The sequence below is a fragment of the Pteropus medius genome, unplaced genomic scaffold, assembly GCF_902729225.1.
Source record: "Pteropus medius unplaced genomic scaffold, Ma_sr-lr_union100, whole genome shotgun sequence".
NCBI classification, from domain to species: Eukaryota; Metazoa; Chordata; class Mammalia; order Chiroptera; family Pteropodidae; genus Pteropus; species Pteropus medius.
Genome location: NW_024349800.1, coordinates 4,136,996 through 4,159,264, shown reverse-complemented (window position 1 = coordinate 4,159,264; position 22,269 = coordinate 4,136,996). Strand labels below are relative to the sequence as shown.

Below are 22,269 nucleotides of genomic sequence, written 5' to 3'. Positions count from 1 at the left end.
TTAAGTAGAGACGAGATAACCACTGTCCAGAAGCATCGTAGAAGGGCATTGGGTGGGTGGGTGGCCAGACTTGACCTAAGACTCTTGACCTGAGACCCTAGACCTGTTCAAGGCAAAGATCCTGTTCCATACTCCTTTGTATTCCAAGCATGTACCATTTGGTGCATATGATCAGCATTTGATAAACATCTGTCTGTTGATAATAAAGTAACTTGGAGTGAAAGGCTCATTTCTATGGAGTTAACTTATTTAGCAGTAGCAAAAATGACTTCGTATAATTATCACTATTATTACTAATGTACAAATTCAAAGTACTGTATTCCACTTGATAATTCTTAATAGTTTGCAAAACATTTTATTTGGTGGTTGTGTCAAGAATCTTTGCAGTAGGCTGAGTGGGGGATGTCAGGGGAAAAAAATTAAGCTTGAAGAAGTTGGATGCCTAATTCAAGGTTAAAGCGTTTAAAAAACCCCAAAAGCTTGAGGTGCTGTCCCCCTTCAGTACCCTCCTGTGCATTCACATGCTATGATCATCAAAACAGAAATTCGTAAGTGAGTGTCATTGTTGCTGGACAGTGTAGTCTTCCAGGGTAGAAAAAAAACGACTTAGAGAGTTATCTTCTCTGAGGCTTATATTCCCAAGCCTCCTTTTGATGTTCAAAACAAGGACTGAATTTACTGCCCTTTCTAAAGGTTGAAGACACTAATAATATGTTCTGTGTTTTCAGTTATTTCTCTTTTGTGAACAATGGCATTGAAAATATCTCCCAGCAGTCCATTTTACTTTAAAAAGCTTCATAAAACAGAAAACATAAGGTAGGATAATATTATGTCTTATTTAAGATACTCTTTAGGTCTGGTCAGCTGCTTTAATCAAAGTTTGCCTCCCAGGGTAGGCACCTGGCATTTGTTGAGAAGGCTACCCTCCAGAGACAGCTACTACAAATGTCAGTGCTATTTTTGTAGTTTTATATCAGATCAAATTAGCATAATAAATGTTAGAAATGGATCTCCACTAGTGATAATAATGACTTGTTAATTAGCATAATGGATATTGAAATAGTCTTTCACCAAATAGCTCTTTAGATACTTGATGGTCTATTCTATTTCTCTTAAATGAATATTCATTTCTTAATCTTTAGAAATCCATGCTTTACTTTAATATACATAAAAATGCCATGAGCTATTTTAATGTCGTTTGCAATTCAGTTTAAAATATCAGAGTGAAGAATCCTTGCATGAAGTACTTCCTTTTTTTTTTTTTTTTTGATACATATCTTCCTGGATGTCCCCTTTGCCTCCCAGCATGGTCTTCCCTCCCTGTTCTCTCTTCCCCTGTCTGCATCTTAAGAATCACTCTTATCAGTATCTTGTCTAAATACCCCCAGTACAAGCAAACATTCTTTGTTGGATATGTCTTCTAAACTCATCATGTGAAGTCGCTGTCTCCTCCACCCAGATGGCTTGTCAGTGGCCCTCCTGTAAGATAATATGTTCAGACCTAAACAATGATTTCTGTATGTGATCAGATTTAGTATAGTGTACCTAGGACTAGCACCAATTTTAATTTTGTCCAAGAGTTCTTGGGAGCAAAGGGTCAGAAGAGGGTAGGGCAGACTGATGACAAGTGCATGAAGCAGCCAAGTGTGAGACTAGGGAACAGTGGGAACTGGAGAATAGAAAGCCTCTACTCCTTTTCACGGAGCAACCGCCACCAGCCTCCTGCCACTGTTGCATCAGAGCTGGCTCATGAGAGGCGACCCTGCAGGTCTCTTCCCAACTCTGGACTTCATGTTGGGAGCTTGAGATCAATCACTGTGGGAGATTTATAACATGGCGAGAGCTGCAGATCAAGGCTTTTTGGTTTTTCCTCCTGAGACAGAGCCAGTTGTTACCATTTACAGGCATATGTTGCTTTATTGTGCTTCACTTTACTGCACTTCACATAGAAGGCAAAGCCGTCCACGAGCGAGAAGATTATGACTTGCTTCGTTGTGGTCTGGGACTGGACCCACAATGTCTTCGAGGTTTGCCTGTACCATGTCACAGGCTCCAACTGACTGCTTTTACACAGGAATGTGGGGCTGAATTTGTCAGATATTCTGATTGTTCGCGCAAATTTAAACCTGGATTTTCATGTAAAATTTCTAGGTTTTAAAAATTTCATGTGAGCCAAACAGTGGATCCCTTGCCAGACTGGACTTTTAAATATGATCAAGTATGTGCTTTCTGGGCTAGTCTCAATACTTCTAATACGTACTAAAATAACAGTAGTTTTTTTTTTTTAAGCAACCTATATCAGCTTCTCTCCCCCATTGTAGCTGTGAATAACTGTAGCAATTTTTTAAGAGCTAATAAAAATGATATTTAACATTACACTACCTCCTAGTTCTGATCTTTATCTTAATGTAGAAATTAATTTGCATATATATTTTTTCTTCCTATTTAGATTTTCTGTTAAAAGACAGAGGACACATCTTTTCATCTTCTTTTTGCTTTCTTAAAGATTTATGTACTTGTAGACTTGACATTTGACGTGGATATAATTTGTACAGCAAACATTTGAGGTTTACACTTTTAAAGAAATTGAATCTAGTTTGAAAAAATCGAACTGTTACATCCTTAGTGGCTTTAGGTTTATTGTAACTGCCTTTTTATTGGATCACATTCTTGATTCCTTATAAATTAAATGAATAAATCTTTCCATTTGAAATCTGGGGAAATTTTCTCTAGAACTGCTTTTCTCATCAGATTTTACACATATATGCTTTTTTTCCCTGTGAAAAATATTGCTTTAATGTCACTTTTTTTTTTTTTTCATGGAACTTACCTTGTTCAACTAGACTAGAGTCACTTTTTTAATGAACTTGATGGGAGAAATCTGTTTTGTTTACCAATAAGCAAGTGTTGAGAAGAGTGAACTTTCTATTTTCTTAGCAAAGTGCTAATTTAGGGTGCTTTGAATAAAACAGTTTAAATTGCAAAGGAATAGTTTATTTAGTAATTCAGGAGGACAAATTGGAGTTTTGGAGTAAAATGGCAGCTGGAACACATACACATCTAGCTCCTCTCTTACCAAAAACCCTTTAACAAAACAGACATTTGAAAGAATCTGTAACACTGCTGGAAAACCAGAAAAGGAGCCTACCTTCAGTAGACCGAAAGTTAGGAAGAATTCCTGGAAAACTGAAAACAGATGGGATTAGATTGACAAAAAGAAAACAAAGAAACAAAAGTAAAAGAGCATAACCCAAAACACAGGTGCAAAAGAAAACAGAATTAAAAGCAGAGTTTAGAGTGACTAACAACTGTCAACAGGAAGGAGCCCTAGAGCAAAATTCAGGAAATTAAAGTCTTCCATTTATAACAATGATCCCCTGGCTAAGAACTAAGAACTATACTCTCAAGAAAGTGAACATCCTGTCTTAGGAGCATTCCTCAGGTAGGTTTATAAATCTGAGAGAACAGCAGAGTAGAACATGATCACATGCCTCCCCGCTCCATCCCCAAACAAGAAAGGGTTTGGGAAGGCAATGTATGCCTTCACGTGGGCACTATCTACTAAAGTCCTTCACCACTGGAGGACTTTCTTATTTTGGCATGTTTGTATGTTTTTCTCCCAGCTTGCCTTCCTGCTTGCTTCTGCTCATATACCCCAAAGTAAAGGCCATCATTGGATACCTCCTATAGTCTTATGTAGAGCCTGTATTTGACCCTCCCTCAAAAAGAGTCTTAATACTAGAGAGGAAGCATGCATTAGTTGACCTCGTCGATTGACCCAGTCTTTTATTCTTAAGTATGAATGAATATCAAAAAATTACCAGACCATCTAGGAAAACATAGGATGAAAGAAAAGACCCAGCATAAGCAGAATTTGGGGAATATAGAAGGTAAAAACATGTTAGCTCATATCTTCGAAGAGATTTGAGATAGTGAATATATTAAATAAAAGTAGCCTACTATGAAAAAAGATCATTTAAACAACAAAGTTCATGGAAATGTAAAATATCATTATCAAACAAAAGATTAAATAGGTCAGCTTGAGAATTGAATAGATACGATTAAAGACAAAATGAATGATCTGGAAGATTGTTAACAAAACTTTGCAAATATTACCGGGAAATTAGGAGGTAATACAAATCAACCCCAGGATCTTAAGCATTCATCATTAGATAGAAATTTGTGTGGGATGAAGGCAAAGAAGTACTAAGATCATTTATTGGAAAAATAGGAAATAAGTGAGCCAAATGAACAACCAAAAATAATAGTAATAAAAACAAACTGAAAGTAGAAAGAAAAAAATTGACCTTTGCTTTATCTTTATATAGTAGACCCTGCCCTCCCCCCAACTCCGCCGCCCCCGACTAGCCACAGAGAATATGTCCCGAGACCCCTAGTGGAAACCAAAGATAGTACCAATTATGTTTTCCCTATGTATACATACCTCTAATAAAGTTTAATTTATAAATTAGACACAGTAAGGGATTAACAACTAAAAAAATAGAATAGTTGTAACAATATACTGTAGTAAAAGTTATATAAACGGCTTTGAGGCCATTATTAAGTAAAATAAGGGTTACTTGATCTGATAACCAAGGTGGCTACTAACGGACTGACTGGTGGGTAGCATAGATGATGTGAATATGCTGGACAAAGGGATGATTTATGTTCCAGGAGGAATGGAGCAAGATTTTATGCTACTTAGAATAGTGTGCAATTTAAAACATAGGAATTGTTTATTTCTGGAATTTTCTATTTAATATTTACGACTGGCAACCGAAACCACAGAAAGCAAAACCACAGATAAGGGGAAACTATTGTAAATGAAAATGACAAGTACACCTCAACACTAAAACCAAAAAAAACGGTTTCTAAAAAACAGACCAGTAAAGTACACAAACCTTAGGTGAATTTGATTAAGGAAGAAAGAAAATACGCAGTTTACAGGACATTAGAAATGACAAAAGGAACATTATCATGAGTAAAGATAAGAATAATATACAAATATGTACACATATAAAAAGATTAAAAGGTGGATAAAATGGATGATTTTATTTGGCCAATAAAATAAAGAGGTAGAAAACCTGAGTTGGCCAATAATTATAGGAAAATTTGATAAGGTAGTCAGAGATATGAGACCCAAATGATTTTATAGGTGAATTACCAAATCTTCAAGAAACAAATTTCCTTATAAGACCGTCTTAGTATATATAGCACTTTCTAATTCCTCCTGTAAGGGTAATATAACCATGATACAAAAACTGGATAAGGAAAGCACAAATTGTGTATATAGTTTATATATCAATTTCACTTATAATATAGATATGAAAACCCTGTTAAATATTTAAAAATAAATCAGTCTGGCAGTGTATTAAAAGAGTAGCATATTTCATATGCAAGCAAGTTGTTTGTATCACAAGAATGTAAGGATGGTTCAATAATAGGAACTCTTATAATGTAATTATATTTAATAGATTAAAAGAAGAAAAATCCATATAATATTCATGATAAAAGCCTAAAAATAAGTTTTGAAATTCAGCATCTCTTCATGATAAAAACTCTTAGTATGATAGGAATTAAAAGAAATTTTCTAAAATTGATAAAAGTTATCTGCTAGAAACTTATGGAAATGTTCAATGGTGATACAGTTTAAGCCAGGAGCAAGACAATTTGAATAGCATTAAATCTGAGATTCTAGCTGTTGAATTTTTAAAAAGCTATAAAAACTAAAGAGATAGGCAAAACTACAAAACTAAAGAGATAGGCAAAACTACACTTTTCAATTGTTTATAATCTACAAGAAAATAACCATACATAAGGGGAAAAGAACTACTATGACTAATAAGAGACTTAAATAGGGTAGTTAGTTATAAGAATAGCATTTAAAAAAATCGATATTATCCTTCTTTACTTGGAGTGATCAGTTAGGAATTATCTCTAAAAAAAAAAAATCAGTCAAAAATCAACCATAGATAATACCTAACAAACATGTAAAATGTATAAATAAATTATAAAACTAATGACATAAAGATCTGACATAAAAGGATATACAAACCATATTTCTGAGTAGGGAGATTCAGTCAAGGATGTCAATTACATTTAATCTAGAGATTCAATGTAATCTTAATAAGTATATCAAAAATAATTGTTAGTTGATAAGCTGATACCTAAAGTTCAAAATATTTGAAAAATAAAGGGCAGAGAAGGAAGAGTCTTGCTATATCAGACATTTAAAGGACACTAAATTTTATTACTATAAAGTAAAATGGGATAATATTGGCAAAAGGATAACTATAGCAGTATTTCTTAAATATTTTAAAACCATAATTCATAGTAACAAGCATTTTGCAATCTAACCAAGTGTATGTATACATATATATGAAACAGTTTTTACAAGGTAATACTTTACTATATCAGAAGTCTATTTTTTGTTCTATATCTTTAAAAGAACAGCAACAGTGATGGTTATGACCCATTAAACTGATTTTAGGAACCACTAATGGGTAGAAACTTGCTTGCAGTTTGTAAAACCCCAAGCTAGAGTAATTGAAACAGAATAAAGTTCAGAAGTACACACAACACACAAATGTAATATATCATAAAGGCAAACATTTAAATCTATGAGAAAAGAATGAATTGTTAAAAAAAAAAAAAGCTTAGACAGTGGCTAATCATTTGGAAGAAAATTAAGTTAAGAAGGTTTCTTGCCTCATACTATACAGTCAAATTTCAGATTGGTTAAAGAATTTATATTATATGCAGGCCTTCAGAATCAATTGTGATGGAACTGTAATGTTTGTAACCCAACATCCAGTCACTGAAGGAGACCTCAAACACTGCTAGATTCAGTTTAAATCAACAAATATGTATTGCCCACCCATTTTGAACAATGTGTTAGGTTCTACAAGCTTACAGTCTTCAAGTGTAAGGAGACAATTATAAAAATAACCATGACACAATGGAGAGTGTGTTGGTCACCATGAGACATTTCCGAAGGACTGTGAAGATTCTAAGGAGAAAGAGACCATCTGGTGGAGAGAGAGCAAGAAAAGATTCATGGACAAGGTAGAATTAGAAGTGAGGAGTAGGAATGGAGAATGATGCCATGTTCCTTACCAACAGTGGGAACAGCATGAACAAAGATGTGAAGACAGGCTCGGTGCATGGTATTTTCCTGGGGATTGATTGTCTTGTTTGCTGAAGGAAAATGGATATAAAAGTGTGTAGCAGTAGGAGTTTAGTATAGAGAGGTGTGGGGGCATATCATGAGTGCTAGTGTGAGGAAATTCTGGTTGATTCAGTAGGCAATGAAGAACCATTAATGGATTTTAAGTAGGGGAATGATGTGATGTGGACCCCTGCCAAACAAAACTAAATGCACCGATTTTGTAGCAGTTAAGAATATAAAATTATGTCTACGGCCATGCCACCCTGAATGTGCCCGATCTAGTCTGATCTCAGAAGCTAAGCAGGGTCGGGCCTGGTTAGTACTTGGATGGGAGACCACCTTGGAATACCAGGTGCTGTAGGCGTTTTAAAAAAAATAAATAAATAAATAAAATTATTTAATTTATGAGATCTGATACTATAAAAAATATTAAGTTAATAGGAATTGTTATTAGAAAACCAGTCATCCTTTAAAAGAAACTACCTTATAAAGATTTTTGTATTTCAAAAACAGTTAGAGAAGCCAAATTAAGATCAATGAACAATAAAATAAAAAAATGTGAAAGTCTATAGCTCCTGGGCTTTGTGACAAAGAGCCCTACGAAAGAAATTCGATCTAGACTAGTTCCAATATAATTCTTCCTGCAGGGAAAGCAGCGAGAGGATTTGCAAGATTTCTTTCATTCACAATATTATTGAGAAAATATTATTGAGGGCCAGATTTGTATAGAGAACTATGCTAATCTTTGAACAGAAAACATTAAATGTATAAGATACAACTCTTAATATCTAGCAAGAGATAGACTTTAATAAGCAATTGTATTAGTTTTCAATTGTTCCTGTAACAATTACCACAAACAGTGGCTCAAAACAACATTCATTTATTTTATTGTTCCATTGATCTTGATTTGGCTTCTGTAAATGTTCCTGAACTTAGCAATTTTGTTTTGACTGTGGCACTTTAGGTCTACTTTTCTCCATTATTTTCCTTCTGTCTGAACTTTAGAAGAATTTCAGAGATAAATCACAAGGAGCTACTTTACCTTTGCATTAGTACACCATCTTTTCTTAATCTTTCTGTATTGAATTTTAAGCTCTTATTTTTTTTTTCTAAAAATGGGTCATTCTGGTCACCAAAGAGGTAGATAATTCAGTTTGAGGGCAAGCATTAATTGCCTGTGTTATAATACCTCACTTTTTTTTCTCTCTAGTGTAAATATAAACTTTATAAGCAAAGGAAAGCCTTATTAATATTTGTATCATAACTATGTTCCATCAGCAGCATTTTAACCAAAGGCAAATTATTCTTGAGATTTGCTAAAAATCCAGCTGTTCTGAATGTAGAAGAGTAGATGTTTACCTATTTTTCAAGAGTACAGAATTAAAATATAAAGGAATTGTTAATTGTCCTTGAATGAAGTATGTGCATAAGAACATACTTAAGAGAGTTTGTCAGATTTTGTTTTCTTCTATGGATTTGGTTATTTTTCATGGTATTGAACTTGAATTTAAGTTGAGATTTATGAAGTCTTATGATTCAATATTTACATGTCGTATGTGTGGCACAAGTAAGTTAATGTCTTTGTATTAATAGCATAGGGAATAGTGTGGTTAAAGCTTATCAATTAGAAGATAAGCAGTTGAAGGTGAATGCATGCACACTTTAACATGTCTTTTAGGAGTGAGTAAATTAATTGTTTACATCATGAAGGGGAGGGAAGGGCTTTAAAAATTTGGTTTTCCATCTAATATTAATATTAATATTTAATCTTGGCTGTTGTTGAACTTCAGAATTTGCACCACCATAATGTCATGGGGTAGGGATTCTCAACCCTCTGAACTTTGGCTGTGGAGAGTGGGATGGGATATTTCTATAGTAAGAATGAAAGTAAGTCTTTCTTTTGTTAGATTTGCTTGTAATATTTGTGTGCTGTGCTGTTTTCTAGTGAGGCCAGTGAGCTACTGAATATTTTACAACAGAATGTTGTAAAGTGCCAAAGGCCGGTTTTGGCATTTGATGTATGTTATCTTACTGAAATAATTGTTACACAAAAGTTTTATGTAAAGTTTTATAGTGGATGCTGCACCTCCCAGATCTTGCCTGCTGCTGGTCACATGCCAGCTGGTGGTTCCCTCAGCTGAAGGGAGCTTGGTCTTCCAGGGTCACACCCCTTCCTAGGTGCAGCCTGCATGAGATGACTGGTGGATGAAGAGGTATATAAGTTCAGCCTACTCTCTTGCCCTGTGAAGGTCAACCCCTTTCAGAGCTTGCTGGGGGGTAGGTTGTAGACCTGTTAAGACTGCTTCATAGCCTACCTTCTCTATCTAATCTTCTGTCTCCTTTGCTTCCCCCACAGGGATGATCCTGAGAGCACTTCCTGCACACTATCTATCTCCATCCCAGCTTTCTAGGGAATCTGTTTGCGGAATACCTCTACTTCTCTTTGAGGACTTCTGTGTAAACAGATGCTAATTTAGGATCACAGGGATGGATAGGATCTTGATTATCTTCTTGCTTGATCTTCCCTATAATGCAGAGGTGCCCTCTACATTATTATTCAGATTTGACTCTCATCTTCTGCTCGAATGTAAGAGATGGAGAGTTTTCTTCATTGCACCATGAGTTGTTAAATACTTTGAGGAGTTAGAACAGTTTTATTATTGAGCGGAATCTTCATCCATGTAACTTTCACTCTTTGGACACACTTCTAATCTCACCTACTCAGAATGTCTCTTCTAATCCTTGGAATTGTACCAATTTCCATCCTTGGGACATTTGAAGACAGTTATATTTCCCTTAACTATTCTCTGATCCTGTTGCAATGCCTCCTTTTCTCACCTATTTATTACATGATGGGCTTTCTTTTTTTTCCTGCCAGCTTTATTGCGGTATAATTGACAAATAAAAATTGTATATAATTAAGGTATACAGTGTGATGGTTTGATATATGTGAATACTGTGAAATGATAATCACAGTCGAGTTAATTAACACATCTATCACCACATAATTTTGTGTTTTTGTTTTTGCTTTGTTTTTTGGTCAAGAGAACACTTAAGATCTATTCTGTTAGCAAACTTCGAGTATACCCATGTAGTATTATTTATTAACTATAGACACCCTTGCCTGCATACATTTTGATCTCCCAGAGTATCTTTGTATAGTACTTTAAGCAAAATAATTAAAAGTTTTTTAATGGAATATTATTTGCTCTTAGTAGGTATGAATTTGGTAGTGTTTTGGGATATTTGATTATCAAACTACTGTAGAAGGTAGCACATGGTTGTAATAATAGGAAATACCTAGAAATGAGGTGGCTTTTTTTCAGAACATTGTTTTGCTATGATTTTTTTAAAAGTGAATATACTTAAAAATTTGTTTTGTGAAAAATGTCCAGCATAAGTAAGTAGAGAGAATTTTATAATGGGTGCTCTTATACCCTTCAACTGGATTAAGTGATGTGTTGAAGGTTCCAGCTAAACAAAAGTCAGTTTAAAAGGAAAGGAACATTGTGACTAGGAACAGCATTCCTGCTGAAAAATAATTAGTATGTAGGTCAGAATTAATACCGTGTTATCTCTGGAGTGAAAAATACCATGATATTAAGAATTGAGCTATGGGTCAGAGACAGTTTATTTGGTTTTAATCTTTAGGGATTCTATTTTTGAGAACCGAGTTCTAAAAACAATGGTTTCCGCTGAAGCTAGCCCATGGAATTAGTAGTTTAAATTGTAAAACAGTATGACTGCAACATTAAATGAAAAAAAAAAACAACAAAAAACGATTACCTGTGTGTTTTCCTTTTTGTTCACATAATCTGTTCATTATAGTACTTTTTTAAAATGTGCAGTCTGCTTTTTAAAAACTAACAAGTGATATTTATGCTTACTGATGGGACTACAAATTAGCAGACTGTTAATACTTATTAACCCAGTAATTTTTCTAGGAATTTATCCTAAGAAAATAATCTGAGATTTGCAATGATGTTTATTGTGGCATCATAAAATCTTGAAAACAACTTAAATATTTAACAATAAAACACATTTGGTATGACACTAATTCTACCAAAAATGTGTGTCTTAGAGGAGAATACAAATATTAATTTTAGCTGTGGTTATCTCTTAGTGGTAGGAATATGAGTGATTTTTATTTGATTTCATTTTTTTCTATATTTTCAAAAAAAATTAACGAATGGATTAAATATAAAATTATCAAACACTTTTACCTATTTCACAGTGCTCTATGGAGTTGATATACCCAAAATTACTAATTAATCATTTCTCCTTTTATTTAATGAGTTGCTTATAAGCAGTTATTGTAGATAGTAACTGTTAACTTGCTTTATGGCATTTTTCTTCTCTTTAGTTATTTCCTAGTTCTAGGAAGATTACTGGGTGAAAAAATATAAATTCTTCAATGTTTTTATATAGCTTTCTAAAAGGTACCAATTTATCGTTACATAAAAGAGTTACATTTGTATCAGTTTCACCTGTATTGAATATTGGCCTTTTTTTTCTCTATTTTGGTTCAATAGAGAAAGTATTATACTTCAGTGCCACGTTCCTTTGTATTTCTTTGATTATTAACTGGATGACTACCCCATAGATGTTTTAAAATTATTTAAAAATTTTTTTTTGTAGCTTTATTGAAATATAATAGACATTAAAATTACTTTTTAGTTGCACAAATCTGTGGAGATTTTGAACTACTCATAGTCCCTGATCCGTCTAGATGGTTGTCCACCGGGTCTAGGACACACACTAGCGTCACCCTGGGACTGCTCTTCACTTTCATCTGCAGATTCCTTCACCTTTCTCCTGTGTCCTGTGTCTTGTGTGTTTCTCTTTCTAGATTTACTCTCATTTTGGAAGAGAGTGTAGAAGATAAGTGTTCTCGAGATATTGCAAAAAACACCTTTATTCTGCATCCCCATTTGATGGATAATTTAACTGGGTATAGAATTCTCAGTTGAAATTTTCCTTCAGAATTTTGGAGGCAAGCTCCATTGCCTTCTGGCATTGTCTTTCTGTGAGGAAATCTGAAGCTATTTTGATTTCTTATGTGTTAACATATGACCAGTTTTTTTCTGTCTAGAAACATTTTGAATTATTTTTTTGTCCACAGTGTTCTGAATTTTCACAGTATTGTGACTTGTGGATTTCTTTTGATCCATTCTATTGCAGGCTCAGTAAGCCTCTTTTATCTGGAAACTCATCCCTGGGAAAATTTCTTAAATACTTTTATTGGTAGTTTTTCTTTTTTTCCTCTTCCTGGCAATTTTATTTTTCAGATGTTGGACCTTCTGGACTGACCTTTTAATTTTTTCACCCTTCTCTTACCTTTTGCTTCTTGACTTTTTGTTCTTTCTGGAAGATTTGCTTGACTTCATTTTCCAGTCCTATTAATTATTTTTCAAACTTCTGCTGTCTTGTTTTTAATTTTCTAGAGCTCTCTTTAAAAATCATACCCTCTTTCATGGATGCTATCTTTCTCTGAGGCAATTGACATATTTTAAAAAGTTTTTCTTCTTCTTACATGGTCTTTGTGTCCTTGGGTTGCTTTTTTTGGTTTAATTTGGTTTCTGTCTTCCTTGTTAATAACTTTCCTCAAATATCTGGTTGTCTGCTCAAGGTTAGGTCAGGGCAGAAATTGCTGAGTTTAATAAAAGGCTTGTACTCAGACCCCAGTGTAGGGTGATGTTTGAGGGCTATCTTTTTGGGGGGATCCTGCAATACCAGTATCACAACTCCTTCATGTTGAGCTGGTCAGGTTTCTCAGAGCTTCCCGGAGTTCACAGTCTGTCAGTTCACAGTCAGACTGGGAGCCAAGAGGAGGATGTATAATCAATCTACCATCTTAACTTGGCTAAGTGCTTAAAATTTCACAAAACTGTGAAGTTCAATTCTTAACCCCATTGTTTGTTATTCCCTTACCTTGCATTTTAAAAAACAGCTTTTATCGACATATTCAGATTGATATACCATACAATCAATTTAACGTGTGCAGTTCAGTGGTGGTTAGTATGATACCGAGTAGTATATTTGCAGTATCCTGTAGCCTGCATTTTTTTCTTTAATTGAACTATATTTGATGTATAACATTGTAAATTTAAAGTGTACAACATGTTGATTTGACACATTTCTGTATTGTAATATGATTGCCATCGTAGCAATAGTTAGCACCTTTATTACATAGTTATAATTTCCTTTTTTGTGGGGGGAATAATTTACATCTAGTCTCTTAAAAAGTATGATAATTACAATACAATGTTGTTATATATATTCACTATGCTGTACATTAGATCTTTATGACTTGTTTAGTAGTTGCAAATTTGTATCTTTAAACAGCATCTCTTCTCTTCCAGCACCCCCTAGCTCCTGGTAACCTCCATTTTACTCTATTTTTTTTTTTTATGAGTTAGGCTTTTTTAGATTACACATATAAATGAAACCTGAATTTCTTAAATTTCACATATAAGTGAAACCTACATTTCTTTTTACAGCAACTTGTTACTTCCTGATATTACATTATGTATTTGTGCATCATCTCTCTCTGTGACTGGAATGTAAGCCTTGTGAGGGCTGGGAAATTGTCTTGTTCACTGCTGAAGCCACAGCATCTAGAACAGTGCCTGGTCTGTGCTAGGCTTCCAACCAGTGTTTGTTTAACACGTGTTTTACTTGGAACGCTTATTTGGGCTTCCTTTCCTTTCCAGACCAAACCCTCACCTGTTGTACATGATTGTGAATCTGCTTGTTGAAGTAGAAAACCATTGAGGCAAGGATAGAGTTGGGACTAAAAAATAATGTTTCAGAGATCTGACATTTAGCCCTTGCTCAGGCAAAAACTGTTATTTATTTAACCTTTTCATATTCCATTTTTCTTAGTGTGACTAATACCTGCTCTGCCTGCTTCAAATGAAGTTCCTGTGAGATGCTCTTGTGAAAGTACTTTAAAAAGTACACAATGCTGCTGTAACACAGGATCTTTAAAAATCAAGAATAAACTTGTTAGCTTATTTTCAAGCCCTTAGCTTTTGAAAATTGGAGTTATTAATGATAATAGAACTAGCCTTGAGGCAATTAGAATAAGTAATGTATGCGCTGAGTTCATGAATAAAAGTAGAGTCTCTTCTGTGGTGCTATCTTTGGGTGTTAGGGTTGGTGATAGAGGGAATATTGTGGTCTAGGAAGGTGATAATATAATATTTGTAGAAAATATTATGTTTTAAGTTCTGGGTGTTCTTTAAAAAAAAACAAAAAACAAAAAACTCTTAAGTAGCTAAATTTGTGTGGTTAACTAGTGACTACTAGCCAAGGAAACAGTACCATGTTTTTGATAGCCTGCGGCAATATTATTTGTTTTTGTCCTTTGGATAGTTCAGGTGTATTCGAAAATGCACTCTTAAAAAAGCGGGATATTGGTAAATAGGATTCCAAGATTCTTTCTTTCCAAACTAATAATAATTATTTGGAATTGAACTTCTTGTTTAGTTACACTTATTGATAAATATTTGTGAGGAAGTGAAGAACTGAGAACCTAAGGGCAGGAGTTGGCCCCCAGCTTGGTATTTTTCAGGCCTCTGAAGATAGTGGAGTTGGTTACTAATGCCTAAAACTTACTCATTCTTGTCCGTCCCAACCTTTTCCCATCTCCCCCAAAGTTTTTTCTTTTTCCCTTGGTTGAACCTCAAGTCATGTTATCTGTCAGTGATCCATGCAACTCTAATTGATTGACTTATCCCCGTTTTCCATCCCAGCCCCTGAGCTGCCATCCCATGTGTTTAACGTACATATCTTTGTGCTGCAACTTTCTTTTTCCCTTTTCTCTTTTGGGCCATTCATTCAACAGATACGTGTTGATTGACTGTTCTGTGCTTGGCATTCTTCTAGGCATTGGGACATAGAAGTAAACAGTTCAGAATCTCTGTCCGCATGGAATTACATGGAGCTGTAAGCTCTCCAATCTGAGATGCCTCTATTAATTGCCTCTAATATAAAATAAATGTATATAATGAAATAATCCATGAATATCTTGACTAAAGTTCAGTGGTCTTTGTTCATATTTTAAGAAGTTAATAGCACTTTAAATTTTTCTGAGGAATTAAACTTTAATTTTTTTATTTATGAATGATCTTTCGTTGGTTTTCTTTTGCTCTGATTGGGTCAATGGCACTCAATAAAAAAGGATTCTTCCCTTTACTGAATAGCAAAGGTTTGCTATGAAACCTGGCCTGGTAAAATAGATGGAGAATTTGCTGTTTTAAATTCAGTTCCATGAGTAACCAGCCTAAGAATTCAGTGTGATATCTGCCCTTTCTTTTTCAATTAAGATAAAGAGTTCAGCATTCTCTTTTTTCCTTTTATAGATGTTTTTATTGGTAACTTCTTTGGTAAATGTTTATAATTGGCTGCCTCTGCTTCTCTGTAGATTATTAGAAAATGTGCAAACGAAGCCTTGAGACTTGGTTTCAATAGCAGTGTAGCTTTGAGTATGTCACTTAACCTGTTTGGGTTTCAGTTCTCACATATAAAATAAAAAGGCTCGGGAAAGCTGTTCGAAAGTCTCTTGCTATGCTAAAAATTTTAACAAAGTCTTAGCAAGGGAATGAATGAAGGTAGAGCTCAGTGTATGTGTCATTACCTTGAAGATGTTTGACAGGTGATGGTTGCACAGGTTTTGACTTAGAAACCTGAATCTGTGCTGAAGGACTCACTGGAATTGTGAAGAATTTGCCAGGGACGTTGCTCCAGGGATAGTGAATGAGAATGAAGATGTTTTTCAACATAAGGAAATAATAGGTTAGTAGAATTTACAACAGGAAGGATAAAAAAACACTAAATAGAAGCATATGCTTTCTTTTCCAGCTATTTTAATACTGAGAGAACAGTCTTAGAAAATGAAGTTATTGCCTGAGTGGCTGAAAGATCTTTGTATCCTGAATTCGTTTGAAGTTGACCTTCTGTACTTTAATTCTAGTTTTGTGGTTAAATAGCCAATGTTTTTGCTTTGCCAAGCATAATTGCCCTCTCAATGGGATGATGATTTGAAGTAACCACAAACTTTCAGAAAGTACAAAAATTCTTGTTGGTTTCCTAATTCCATAACTCAGCTGCATGATGAGGTGTGTCTTTGGGAATCTTAAGGAATTGAGAGAAATTGGCAAAGATGGGTAAAAGGGTACAAACTTTCAGCTATAAGATGAATAAGGTCTGAGGATTTAATGTATAATATGGTGACTACAGTTGATAACACAGTAGTGTATAATTGAAATTTGCTAAGTGATTAGGACTTAAATGTTTTCACCAACAAACAAATAAATCAATATGCGAGGCGTTACATGTTTTAATTAAATAATTAAATAGGTGGAATCCTTTCACAATGTATACATATATTAAATCATCATGATGTACACTTTAACTATCTTAAAATTTCACGTCAATCAACAAAACTGAAATTTTTAAAAAATTAAAACAAACGAATTTAGAAAAGTTGCCAGGAAAAAGTCTTCCTCTACTTTGTAGGAGATAAGCAAATGGCAAAAGGGATTTAATTTACTTGGCAAGCAAGTAGAGATTTGGCAGTTTTGTGATATAATTTTATGTCAGGGTAGAACAGAAAGTGAAAATTGAAACAAAGGTTAGATTAATAAATATAGTAATCAGATTGGTGATATCAAAAACTTTGCTAGCATTTTAGGCAAATGTCCTTTTATTTTTTTCAAAATGCTAGGCATTATTTCAAAATGCTAAGCATTTTGAAACCCTATTTTAAGAAGAGGCGTGGGCTTGAGATCCTGGGCTTTGAGCCAGGGTCTGGCTTCATAGAATTTTCTCAGTTGAGGTTTTAAAAAAAAGTGAGTTTTTAGATTTATGTACATGAGACCCTTTAGGAAGCACATTGCTGCACAGAATACATTCTCTTACCTCTTTGCCAGTCCAGCACAGTCCATGGTATCACCTGGGAGCTTGTTAGAAATGCAGAGTCATGGTCATCACAGCTGAACTTCTGATTGAGAAGATACGGTGACCATATCCCTCACATTTGAGAACACAGGTCTACACCATGGAAAAATGTTCTTTTTATTTTCACGTTGTCTTTTTTTTTTTTTTTTCGGTAGCGGGAGGGAGAGGAGAAAAAGTTTTTTTCCCCCTCTCCAGCTTGAGATATAATTGACACATAAAATTGTGTATGTTTAGAGTGTATGATGTGATGATTTGATGTATATATGGATTGTGAAATGATTAACACAGTTAACACATCACCTTACGTAGTGATCACTTTTTAAAAATTGTCACATTTTAAAATTTGACTTGGGAAAATGGTATCGAAATGCTTTTCTTACAAAGAACACCTTGGGTATGTTCATCTGAGTGCCTCATTACTTGATAAAAACCATTTGTTCTTGAGACCAGACTCATCTTAAGGACAGGGGCTGCTGCTGCCGCCTCCTTACTCTACCCCTCTCAGCTCGGTGTCCTTCACGTGGCAGGCGCTCAGTGTCAGTGGAGGACATTACCCTCCTCTCAACCTGTGACTCCAAAGACAGTGGGGGAAGTCAGCATAGAAATTTTATTTATATTTATTTTTATCTCAAAAAGAAAGCGAGTTTTACTAATATTTAATATAGATATTATTGATATTATTTACATACTTTATAAATGAAGGTACATATTTGGGGTATGAATGTTGAAAATTCTTTTTTAAAAAAATTTTTATTTTTTATTTTATTTTTTAAATTTTACTAGTTTCAAGTATACAATGCCTGGTTACACATCTATATAGTTCATAAAATGATCCCCCCAATTGCTCCCTCCCTCCCCTGACCCTCCACCTAGCCAGTGTATTAATGCTAATTGCATTCCCTATGTTGTGCTCCCCACCCCGTGACCATCCATCAGCTACTAATTTGTACTTCTTTAGCCCTTCACCCCATTCTCCCAGCCCCCCAAATCCCATTCCCCTCTGTCCATCACCAAATCGTCCACTATATTCGTGAGTCTGTTTTTGATTAGTTTGTTCTTTTTATTCCTTAGATTCCGCAGATAGGTGAAATCACATAGAGTTTATCTTTCTCTGTCTGACTTAAATACCTTCTAGGTTCATCAAAGCAGTATCTTTTTCCATTCCCTTCCTTTTCATATGTAGGGGTCTTGTTTTACAGTCACTCTTTTGGTTGGAGCACTTAATTCTTTTCCATTTAAGGTACTTATAGGAATGTGGTTGTTACCATTCTTTATTCCTGTTTTCGATACATGTTTTTTCTTCTTAAAGAAGTCCTTCCAACATTTCCTGTAATTCTGGCTTGGTGGTGATAAATTCTTTTAGTTTATATTTGTCTGGAAAGTTCTTTATCTGTCCTTTAACTCTAAATGATAGCTTTGCTGCATAAATTATTCTTGGTTGTAGATCTTGGGTCATCATCCTGTTGAATATTTTTTGCCAAGCCCTTCTGTTCTGCATAGTTTTTTTTTTTTTTTTTTTTTGAGAAATCAGCTGTCAGTCGTATGGTGTTCTCTTATATGTAATTATTTGTTTTTCTCTTGCTGCTTTTAATATTCTTGATGTGTCTTGGTGTGGGCCCCTTTGGATCTCTGATTTTTGGAATTCTCTGAGCTTCCTGGGGTTTTATGTTTATTTCCTTCACCAGGTTAGGGAAGTTTTCCATCATTATTTCTTCAAACAACTGTTCAACATCTTTATATTATTCAGTTACACTGATCAGACAAATATTTGGAGCCTTAATAGAGTCCCATCTTCTCCTTAAATTATTTTTATAGTCTTAGCATCTTTTTTCTTGCCATTCTGATTGAGTGTTCTGATTGGCTTTCCTGTCCTCTAGATAGGGCATGTGATCCTCTTCTTTACTCATTTTGTTCCTTTGTCTATTCCATTTAATAAACTTCTCATCTCAGATAATGTGTTCTCTATTTCAGACTGATTCCCTTTTATAATTTCTATTTCCATTTTTGTCTCTTTGTTGGAGTTCTCTACATTTCCCAAAAGTTCATTGAGCATCTTTATAACTAGTGTTTTGAACTCTGCATCTGTTAGATTACTTGGCTCCATTATATCTGGATCTCTGTTCTGTTCTGTCATGGTTTCTGCTGCTTTGTCTTACCATTTTGGCTGCCTTTACTTGTCTGTTTCTATGTACTAAGCAAAGCTCTTAAGTCTCTCGGTCTTATTAGTGTGGATTTGTGAAGTAGATGTCCAGTGGCACAGTCTGAGAGGGGTTCAGCCGCAGGCCAAATTTAGCCCAAGCCTCCAAGCCTCCACCCCTCTGGGGCCGCCTGTTAAGATTCAGCAAGCAATCCATAAATGCTGTGCTTATATTGTAGTTGCCTCAAAAGGCCACACCAGAAACCGAGGCCAGCTGCCTCCACCAGTGTGAGTCTCAGCAAGGAGCACCTGACTTGCTGAGGATACACATGGATGTGGCTTGGGTGGGGCCTGAGTTGGGGGAGGTGGGCTTTCAGGGAATCCTCTGGGCTGAGTGACCTCTGTTATCCAGTCTGATGACCTATGGCAATGGTGGGCCTGTGTCCACGCACTGGTATGGGGGAAGGTTCAACAGGGAACAATGGACACCGCTGATACTTCTGTATTGCGCGAGTCTCGCCTCGGCCCTCACTCCGACAATGTCTCCCTGTAAGTCCCTGGTGCCCCTTGTGCGCAGCCCAATTGGCACTGGTGCTCAGAGCAAGCAGGTCCATCACTGTGAAAATCTGCTTGTGGACGCAGCGCCTTTAAGAGGCGTCTGCCACAGCCTTTGTCTCTCTCAGCTGCTCAGGACCAGGCAGCCCTGTCCTACCTTCTGCTGTTGCAGGGTGCTTTCTTGGATTTCTCCGTAGTTGTATGGCTTGTTCATCTAGATCCCAGACGATTTTTCCTTGCTGCTGCTCCTTGTTTCCGTCACAACTTTGATTTGGTCGTCAGAGGGATGAATAGAGCCTCTATCATCTATGCCATTTTTTTTCTCCCTCTGAATGTTGAAAATTCTTAATGATGGATTACTTGATGAAATCAAATCTGACTAGAAACTCTGTGTATGCACCCTGAAAGGGCCAATAGGATTCAGGTAATTTAGCATGGCTCTGTCTCCAGAGTTGAAGGTATTTGAAAATGACAGCATTTTCACTGAGAAAGAACCTGAGTTTTCCTTATTTTACATGTAAAGAAACAGGCTCAGACAGTACTGAAGTATTTACTTATCTAAGGTCATATTTGAGATGAGGACAAAGGTTTTCCAACTGATGCTTCAATTTTCTTTCCATTGTTCTTTTGGCTTCTGAGTGCCTTCCAGGGATCCTGGGGTTTTTGTGGGGTGCCTCAGACACCAAGGGTGTGGGTGGAAGGAGAAAGGATGATAGGAAGGGGTCTGGTAGCCTGTCTTCAATCTGAGTATTTCTACTTTTATCTGTTCTAGGAACAAAGAGGCTTCCACTTTTATACATAATTAATTCCTGAAAACATGTGGTCTTCTTCCAAGATCAGATGAGATCAGACGCATTGCGTTGCGTTCAGGGTGTTATGGCCATAGACACATGTGGTCTTCTTAAGAGAAGATTTACCTGATGGGAGACAGAGTCTATTTTGTTTTAAAGAAACATACCAGAATCGATACATTCACAAGAATGTTATTGCAACCATTACCGTAGAATGACAGTGTTATAGTGATACTGTCATTGTTCAAGATGTTTTGGGAATTGCCTTGGAGAGGAGTTTATAAAATGCACCAAAAGAATCAGTTTTTATTAATATTTAAGCTTTGTTTTGGAATAGCAATTGTATTATTCATCTTAATTACCCCTTTATTCACACTACATATTTAAATGGTTAGGCATTTCTTAAAATTCTAATTATACTTTCAAAGGATATTTTTATCATTTAAAAGAATGTCATTTAAAAAAAAAAAAGTCATAGACTTTAGAGGAAAATGTAGATATTTCCAAAGAAGAGTTTTGAACAAAGACCGTATTCAGTCTCTGAGTTGCATTTTGAAAAACAATTAAATGCCTATTCCAAGCGATGTGCTAGGTGCCATGGCTACAAAGGTGACTAATATATAGTCCTGCTCTTGAGGTACATACCCTGGTGAAGGAGAATACAGTTAAATACAAATTACAGTTTAGAGACACAACTCTTGTTATGTTGAATATAAGCAAAAGCCCAGAGAAAGGAAGGATTATTTCAGCCTAGCTTGTTCTAAGTCAGGGACAGGGCCTGGGATGGGTGGAAGTGGCTTTACTGATGAGTTAGAGTTGAAAAGGAGTTTTTACAGGTGTGGAAGAAATTCTTAGGTAAAGGAAACTGGGTGAACCTTGGCATGAAGTCAGTAAAATGCATGGGTATATTTGGAGAAGGATGAATAAGGTAGTGTGACTAGAACACTGGTGGTGGAGTAGTTGAGGGAGCTGAGTTCTGAGGGCAGTTTCTCCCCTGGTAGGGAAGAAAGCTCCATGAGAGTAAGGACTTCGGTTACATCCTCCCTGTCTGCAAAAAATACCTGGTGTATAGCAGGTGGTCAACCCATGTTTATTGCTTTAATGAGAAAATGATTGCAATTAAATTATGAAGATTCTTCACCTTTTGCTAAGTGTTGGGCTTTATTTTGTGCTCATTGAAGATTTTTCATGAGAGATATGTCAAGGTGTGTTTTAAAAATGCCACTCTGGCAGTGAGAAAGAACTGTTCTTCTCCAGTGTTTACCTGAAGAGCTTGTCTGATTCTATAGGTTTGAGAGCGGGCCTATTAATTTTCATTTCTGACAAGCTCCCAGGTGTTACTGATACTGTCAGTAGCCTCATTTTTAGTAGCAAAGGGAGAATGGATTGGATCATTTTAATAAGAAAGTTTCCAGAAACAATAGTAGAATGGATTTAGAAATGGTTCTTACTCTAAAAGGCTGTATTTGGGATTTAGAAGATGAGAGTAAAGCTGTTTTGGTGTTTAAAATTCTGTCTCCCTTCAAAATACTACTCTTAAGGTTTTATTTTCCCCCTTTCTTTTTTTCTTTCTTTCTTTTTTCTTTTCTTTTCTTTCTTTTCTTTCTTTTTATTTATTTTTGGTTTATATCTTAAGGAAATGTGTTGCTTCCTGT

The 22,269-nt window shown here is 35.4% G+C and overlaps 1 protein-coding gene and 1 non-coding gene across 2 annotated transcripts in view; both read left to right on the top strand.

The window, feature by feature from the left end:
• Positions 1-22,269, top strand: part of VGLL4 (vestigial like family member 4) — a 142,304-nt gene that overhangs the window by 20,275 nt on the left and 99,760 nt on the right. The gene's annotated exons all lie outside the window — the stretch shown is intronic.
• On the top strand, positions 7,414-7,532 carry LOC120622569 (5S ribosomal RNA). Its single transcript, XR_005658494.1, has one exon. It is a non-coding gene; the product is annotated as a 5S ribosomal RNA (ribosomal RNA).